The sequence below is a fragment of the Saccostrea cucullata genome, unplaced genomic scaffold, assembly GCF_032062105.1.
Source record: "Saccostrea cucullata isolate Sc308-1 unplaced genomic scaffold, CSIRO_AGI_Scuc_v1 ctg12460, whole genome shotgun sequence".
Classification (NCBI taxonomy): Eukaryota; Metazoa; Mollusca; class Bivalvia; order Ostreida; family Ostreidae; genus Saccostrea; species Saccostrea cuccullata.
The window spans coordinates 10,104-17,614 of record NW_026921283.1 but is presented as its reverse complement, the minus strand read 5'-3'; the positions used below and the strand labels follow the sequence as shown (position 1 = coordinate 17,614).

The window sequence follows — 7,511 nt, the reverse complement described above, 5'->3', positions numbered from 1 at the left end:
TATTCCAACTACATGTACAATTAATGTCCTTTTTTCATGACATAAGATCGAAGTATTTGAAAAAGTATCATTATAAGAAATCCCGTGTTTGGAAATTAATTCAACTTCAAAGTGTTAAAGAAATATCAAAATCAGAAGAGAACTGCTTCCATTGAAGGACAAATAAGCAAGGCATCTAAAATACTCATAATTTTTCCAGATCTTCTTAATTTAAGAATGTTCGTGTTACAGACAAAAAATCAGCACGCATTACCAGGGGTTTAGAAAAGATATCTTTAGCAGGCACGTAGCAACAGGGGGGGGGGGGGGGGGGCTGCCCCCCACCCACTTTTTTCCCCAACATTACTTTTACTATAGGAAATGTACATTGAAAGGCTGGTTGCCCCCCCTCACTTTATACTACATGAGATAGATAACAGGGAAATGTAGTGTTCAAAATGTAAGAAAATATTATCTCTCTCTCTCTCTCTCTCCTCCCCCCCCCCCCCCCCCCCCCCCCCCCCCCCCCCCCCCCCCGCCCCCTCACGAAATAGGATTTTCGAGTTTCGGCAATTTCCTTTTTTTTTGGCTCGTCAACTTTTTCAGGTAAGTAATTTTTTTTCTCTGGCTGGCCCCCACTTTCAAAAACGATGCTACGTGGCTGTTTTGATGAAAAGTCTTGGCATCATATACGCCACGTCGTTTGAAGTTTTAATTACCTTAACTGTTAAAGCGACTAAAATCCCCGGGCATGCGCAGAAACCAGTGATTAACTTCAAAGTCAATGAAATTGAAATCAGTGTATCCAACAAGACTCAACTGAAAAATTAATAAATTGATAAATCTAGCATATCGTCTGAAAGAGAAGACAAAACCACTAATAATGCAGAGTGGTTTTTCTAAATTTTGGAAATTCGAAATTATCCTAGTTTTTTACTTTAAGATAAGGATCCCGCTTTAGGTTACATGTACACCATTTGATTACATTAGAAAATAAAACCAATGTTTAATACATACAAACAGCTCATTTATGGAAATATCCACAATAAGATAAACAATTCTGCGTATGTAAATCATTGATAGGATCCGCCACTTTCTTCTCTCTGGTGAACAAAACTCAGAAGTCACGTGATTCTTGTGTCATTAAATTAGAAAACGAGAGCAAAGCCAACGCTAGAAGTTTTGTGAACTGAAAAAGGTGAGATGACGGGTGAAAATGTAAGAAAACATGTATGCGTATGAATTTCAGTTGTTAATCGTAAAATCTAAACAGCATTAGGATTCACGGGATTCTTTTCAGAGTCAATCAAGCGATTTGCTGGACTGTGAACAAAAGAACACAAACGGACCACCAAATTAGTCAGTGCAAACGGTGAGTACTTAGTATGCTATCGTCTAGTAAGTTTGTTGACAAACATTAAAATGTATAGTATCTGATGATTGTGTTTAAAACTCTTTTGATCTTCTAGTTCTTTCGTGGATCACGCCGTTTTTGCTCATTCTTTAAACAAAACAAAATCGTTTCATACGATTTCCTCTCTGTGAAATCGCAAATAAAATTCTTATTTTAAGAATATTTAGTTTTTTTTCTTTTATATTCCCGCCCGTTCCCACTCGATCGCTACCACGATGATTGATAAAAAACAATGCAATGTTACAAAATTAAAGTCGTACCTATCCATGCCTCAACACACACACTGCCACTCTGGGTAGTGGACAGTTACTCTAACAATAGAAATTCTTTTTTTGCTTAAAAGTATTCAAAAGCTGCAAATGTTAGAACTTTCTTTGATTTTGGTTGTTGCTTTGATAGCCCATAGTACATATATACATGTAAAGAGTTAAATACATGTCAAATACATGCGACTTTTTGTTTGTTTCTAGCAAAAAAACATTTTAGTGAAAAATTGTATATAAATAGCTTAATAAAGCTATTTTGAATAGCTTTATCTATCTCTCGATACTACTCGCCCTCAGATTTTGAGTACTCTGAGTAGGGTGCGCAGCTGATTAAAAGATATAAAAAAGCAGAGAAAAGTAAATTTCAATGCGGTGAAGAGGGAACAGTATTAAGTTATTAGTGAAGATAAAAAGTTTAGAAAAACACTATTCACAGTTAAAAGATATAAAAACACTATAATATAATTAAGGTCTGGGGTGATTTAGTATAAAGCTATATAGCTATTTAAAGCTATATAGCTAAATCAAGAGATTGTACTGGACCTGATTTTTGTACTCCAACATACAACATGACCCTTATATGACTTTACTAAGAAGTAGAAGGGGGCTTTCGATGTCTAGTACAATGTTTTGTTTGAACAAAAAGAAGTGGGATCAAGTGCCGTGGAGGAGTGAGCATCCCCCACTGACCGGTAACACCCTCCGTATGCATGCGTCTTGTCATGATTGGGAAGTAACGGAAAAATCCTTTGACAATTACATGTAAAACTGAAAAAAGTGTTTTAAAAAGAAAGTCATATCAAAGTTTAATTTTGTCCTAGGATAAGTATATCTATACCAGAGAAAACTCATTACGAAACTAGAGCAAACTTTAAAAAATAAAATATAATGAAAACTTTTAAAAAATATAATGAAAAGCAAATTCTCCATACTTCTCTCTAATTTCAGGAATAAAAATAAAGGAAAACAACCATGAATACACATCACACGAATACGACCACTGTTGTCATGGCCAATCCAACACCCCCTGTGGTCATTCAACAAGTGAAAAAAGAAAGGTTTGTCCACAGAGTTGTTTCTTCGCTAAATAATTTTCTTTTAATTTTTTTTTCAATGAAAGAACAGGCATCGAGAGAGAGATAGAGAGAGAGAGAGGGGGGAGGGCAGAAGAGAAGAAGTGGAAAACGGATTTTAATTCATTTTTTGTCAGTTAACAAGTGGTGTACATGAACATGTTTGTGTATTGTTTAACCCGAGAATTTTTCACTTGAATAATGAATACACTGTGAAAATGTGCTTAGGAAATAAATTATGTTCCCATTCGTCGTTCTTCAGGTGGTTTAGATAGTTGTGATTCAACTGACCCTTTCTCTACAAAAAAGTTCAGCTTTTAATTCAACCTGATAGAATTGTTCATAACGGCCAGATTTGAATGAGAAACATAGCTTGGTAAAATCAATACAATATCTAAACTAGAGGTACTGTGAGCAAAGAGCTCACTAAATTATACCCCCCTCCCCCCCCCCCGCCTCGGACGGACGGACGGACGGACATACCGATTACAGTATACTCCCACTTTTCAAGCGGGGGTATAAATATTTATACAAAATGTAGGCAATAATGAAGAGGAACCATGTGTTACAAAAATTTCAAAGTGCGTTAAATTTTGGACCAACTCAACGCACTTGGAATTTTTTGTTAAGTGCGTTAAGAGTTTACATCTACATATTTTACCATTGAGACACTTAACGCACTTTGAAAAAAAGTATGTATAAAGCAAAAATTCTGGACTTAATTTTAGTAATGGAATGCATTGATTTGTTATTTATCTTTCGAAAAACTACATGTATTTGAATTTTTGAATTGATTTACCCCTGTCGAGAAGAGAAGAAGACGGGTAGAAGGTCTCTCAGCCCAACTTTTTATCTTTCAAATACATAGGTAATGGTTACAAATTAAACGGGAGTAAAGTAATAACCCCGTCCCCCCTAATGGTAAGCCATATCTTCAATGTTTATATGATGTATATCTTTGCAAAAAAGTGGGGGGGGGGGGGGCTAAACCCTCTCCCATTTGCCTTTCGCCTGGATTCGATGCCTATGCTATATCCGAAACATGTATATGTATTTTTATTATACTTCTGTTAAAATGTTTCCAATATAAAGTTCAGAAGGTAAAATAACTATCTTTTATAGTTCCCGCATCGCAAAGCTATATCCCGGGGTATAGTTTTTGCTATCCACCCTCGGAAAATTTTCATGCAATTTTTGCCACCAATTTTGATTTCAAGCGGTTATTTCTATTGACTAATGAAGTCGTAATGACTTCAGTAGCATTGTGACGTCATAAGGATTTCAGATCTTCTTGGATATTCTTGCAGTATTATCTTACTCCAAAAAATTCTAACCTCAGAAATTATATTATACATCAGTATGATAAAACGCTTATCCACAAGTTGTGAGTGGGATAGCTCTTTTATCAAACCCTTGACAGGGTCTATTCCCCTCGGGCAAGCCCTCGGGGAATAATTCCCTGTCACGGGTTTGATAAAAGAGCTATCACACTCACACCCAGTGGATAAGTGTATAATAGAGCTGGTATGACGTTGTCAACTTTCATAAACTTTTATTCGCGTGCTATAAGTTCGCGAGATCGAGCCTCATCGTGAATATTTCTCCCCGCGAACCAGTCCTTAAAGTCTCTGTGTCTATTAACAACAGATCCAAAATAGGTTTGATCGCAAAAATTAATCATCGCGAACTAGTTTTACTCCAGTAAATCGCGAAATAAAGTTTTCGCAAATAAAAGTTGGTTTACAGTATGATATCAGACAATCATCTCTTCATATTTTTTCTAAAAGACCCATTTCCCTTTTATAACATTTATCGAAGCCTAAAATATTTAAAACGTCAATATCTCAGTTCCTGAGGTGACCCTATCACCAAACGTTATCAAACTTTATCAATTACTTATCATACCGAAAAATTGTAAGAATATTGATCAAGCTATACGCATTTTTTTCAAAGTGCGTTAATATGTCGATATTAACGCACTTTGAAAAGAAATGTCATTTTTTCAAAGTGCGTTAGCTTGGTCCCAAATTTACATGTAACGCACTTTGAAATTTTTTTTTTCAAAGTGCGTAATTTTTTCAAAGTGCATTGTTACAAGGGCATCTTCTAGGACCTTTTCTTCCAAGATCGGAAAACAAGCGTCGAAAAGAAAGATAACTGGTATTGTGCCTTGACGTCAGTAACTCTAACGCATTCAAAGCGTCTATTGTCCGATGCATGTAGTAATGTCTTCCAATAAAAACTGTGGATTGAATTGAAAATTTCTAAATTTTTATACAGAACAGTAACTTCCACTCAAAACTGCCCTGAAATCGATTTTTATACAAAAGTGATGCACGACAAACTTTTAATACTTTTTGCTTTCTCCAGCATTTTCCGAGTTATTTAGGTGTTTATCCGAAGAAACGCGTTTTAGCTTTAAGATAGGTATGACTGTCATTTATTACATTTTATATCATTTACAAATTGCTAAGGGCTTTTCTGATCACCCATTGTTCGTCGTTCGTCCGTCCGTCTGTAATACATTTACGAGTGTGCTCTGTGAGTCTTTTATCACAGCTTGAAATTTTAAATAATTTTGAACTCCATTATGATATTTGAATTTTTTTTATTTTTAAGCATTTTTCTTTACCGAATTTGTTTGCTAGTTTATTCTACATACATATATGTATATGATATTAAGTAAGATAACAATGATTGGCTCTTTTACATACATTGTACCATCAATCAAATTTAGATGTACATATTTTTTTTTTCATTTGCAGATTTGCTGATAAGATTGCGTTGAATCTCCTCATAACTCTTTTCTTCCCCTTCTGGATATTTATTTGGTGCTGTATGGTAAGTATATTGATTTATATATTTATTATACCCCCCGCTTGAAAAGCGGGAGGGTATATAGTAATCGTTAATTCCGTCCGTCTGTACGTCTGTCCGTCCGTCCGTCTGTCTGTCCATCCGTCTGTCCGTCCGTCCGTCTGTTACGCTTTGGGGTACCCATCTCTTATCCGCAACTTCTCTCATACCACTGAATGAAATTTGATGAAACTTTCACAGAATCTTTATTACATATTGCCATTGTGCACCTCCTATTTTACTTTTTGATCTGACATATATTTTGGATTTTCCAGAGCTAAACATGGACACTGCCATTTTATTCATATGGGAGGCGGGGGGTATCATTTAGTGAGCTCATTGCTCACAGTACCTCTAGTTGCTTTAATGCTCAACAAATTCCAGTTTAATGCCCCGCAATGAATATGGCGGGGGCATATAGAGTTTGTCCTGTCCGTCTTCCGTTCTTCTGTCTGTCCTTCCGTCGCTCTTGGCGTTTCTGTTTAGCTTAGTGCGAAGATCAGTTTCCAAGAAACTGTTCCAAGATAGTTTTTATCAAATTTCCTATGTTGATGCACATCGATAAGCGCTATGCAACTGCATCAACATTCACTGATCTCGACCTCTCATTTGACTTTGACCTCACTTTTCTTATATTAATGTTTAGCTCAGTTTTACAGAAAAAAAATTGAGTTAGTGTAATCAAGCTTCACATGCTGATACATCCTGAAATAAGCTATTTAACTGCACAGAACATTTTTTAACCTCGACCTTCTATCTGACCTTAACCTCCTTTTCATAACTAAGCGTTAGCTCAGTTTAAAATAAACAATTCAGGATAGCTGTATCAAATACACACTGAAGGTGTTTAACCTTTAAACATATTTTGTTGAATAATCCAATAAGGATTGGGCAACAGACAGCCTATGCACATCCTCTCCTTGTTTAACAGGTCAAGGTACGGATATATAAATAATTACTTAAATATGATTTTTTTTTGAACAATTTTCTATCAACAATATATATATTTGATAACAAAAGGCAATGCTCAGTATCCTCAGAATACATGTAAAATCTACATTTTTGACATGATTGAACATCTGATAAAAAAAAAGATTTTTTAAAATGTGCATTGAGATAGCAAAGTGAGACGTTTTTGACGTGTTGAAATTAGTCAGTCCTTGTTAAATGAATTCTAAGAATATTCAAAAAGGTTTAGTTTTTTAGACTGGTTATCTTCTTTAAAAAATCAAAAGAAAGTTAAAATGTAAAAAGTGCAACTGTTTCCAGGCTCCTATAGGAAATTATTTGATTTCTTTTTATTTCTTTTGCAGTGTATTTGTGAGAAACACGAATGACGTCTTTCGCTGACGAGATTACCACCTGCGATGACAATTTAAAGAAATGTATGCTGGTCCTGTGCACAAACCAGTTTCATTCACTACTGGATATTTTTTTATGTTTTCGTTTCTATACATGTATCTATATGGCTTTGTCTGTGGTTGAGATATTTTTTGACTGTTAACTTAATTATTGGGATCTAGAGTTTTTGAGACATTGTTTTCCCAAAATTATGTCCATATTCACAAATTTTTTGACAATGTTTTATATTTCTGAATTTAAGTGCTAATAAAAAAGCAAGAAAAATATGTTGTGATAATTTACCTCAAATCTACATGTACTACTAACTGTTTATGATAACATGCATTACATTTACGAATACCTGGCCCTATTGGCTGTCACTGTTTGACAAACGGTAGTATTTTGCACATGATCTGTAGAGTTCATATAGCTGCTGAATTTGACTACAAATTTTCCGTCTACCTGATCAATATGTAGTACTCACGCCGGGAGTGACCGGTCTACAGGGGATGCTTACTCCTACTAGACACCTGATTCCACCTGAAATTTCAATTATGCCCTCTTAACAGATTTGTATTGTTT

At 35.2% G+C, this 7,511-nt stretch overlaps 1 long non-coding RNA gene across 1 annotated transcript; it reads left to right on the top strand.

The window, feature by feature from the left end:
• Window positions 1–2,611: 2,611 nt before the first annotated feature.
• Window positions 2,612–7,222, top strand: LOC134259616 (uncharacterized). Its single transcript, XR_009990388.1, has 3 exons — window positions 2,612–2,717; window positions 5,498–5,573; window positions 6,902–7,222. It is a non-coding gene; the product is annotated as an uncharacterized LOC134259616 (long non-coding RNA).
• The last annotated feature ends 289 nt before the right edge of the window (window positions 7,223–7,511 follow it).